This window comes from Arachis duranensis, chromosome 3 (assembly GCF_000817695.3).
Source record: "Arachis duranensis cultivar V14167 chromosome 3, aradu.V14167.gnm2.J7QH, whole genome shotgun sequence".
In the NCBI taxonomy this organism is placed as follows: Eukaryota; Viridiplantae; Streptophyta; class Magnoliopsida; order Fabales; family Fabaceae; genus Arachis; species Arachis duranensis.
The window spans coordinates 33,124,988-33,126,004 of NC_029774.3; positions in this window are offsets into that span (position 1 = coordinate 33,124,988).

Consider the following 1,017-nt stretch of genomic DNA (forward strand, 5'->3'; position numbering starts at 1 on the left):
GTTAAACGCCAGAAATGGGCACCAGCCCGGCGTTTAACGCCAGAATTGGCACAAAACGAGATTTTGCTTGCCATTTGGTGCAGGGATGACTTTTCCTTGACACCTCAGGATCTGTGGTCCTCACAGGATCCCCACCTACCCCACTACTCTCTCTCTTCTTCATCCATTCACCAATCACCTCAACACCTCTTCCCCAAAAACCCTTCACATATCAAATCCCATCTTTCTCTTCACCACTCACATCCATCCTTCATAAAACCCCACCTACCTCACCATTCAAATTCAAACTACTTTCCCACCCAAACCCACCCATACATGACCGAACCCTACCCCTTTCCCCACTCCTATATAAACCCATCTTCACTACTTCATTTTCACACAACCTAAACACTACTTCTCCCCCTTTGGCCGAACCACAAAGCCATCTCCATCTCCTCATTTCTTCTTCTTCTACTCTCTTCTTTCTTCTTTTGCTCGAGGACGAGCAAACCTTTTAAGTTTGGTGTGGTAAAAGCATTGCTTTTTATTTTTCCATAACCATTGATGGCATCCAAGGCCAGAGAAACCTCTAGAAAGAGGAAAGGGAAGGCAAAAGCTTCCACCTCCAAGTCATGGGAGATGGAAAGATTCATCTCAAGGGTGCATCAAGACCACTTCTATGAAGTTGTGGCCTTGAAGAAGGTGATCCCCGAGGTCCCTTTCAAACTAAAAAAGAGTGAATATCCGGAGATCCGACACGAGATCCGAAGAAGAGGTTGGGAAGTTCCTACCAACCCCATTCAACAAGTCGGAATCCTAATGGTTCAAGATTTCTATGCCAATGCATGGATCACCAAGAACCATGATCAAAGTGTGAACCCGGATCCAAAGAATTGGCTTACTATGGTTCGGGGGAAATACTTGGATTTTAGTCCGGAAAATGTAAGGTTGGCATTCAACTTGCCCATGATGCAAGGAGATAAACATCCTTACACTAGAAGGGTCAACTTTGATCAAAGGTTGGACCAAGTCCTCACA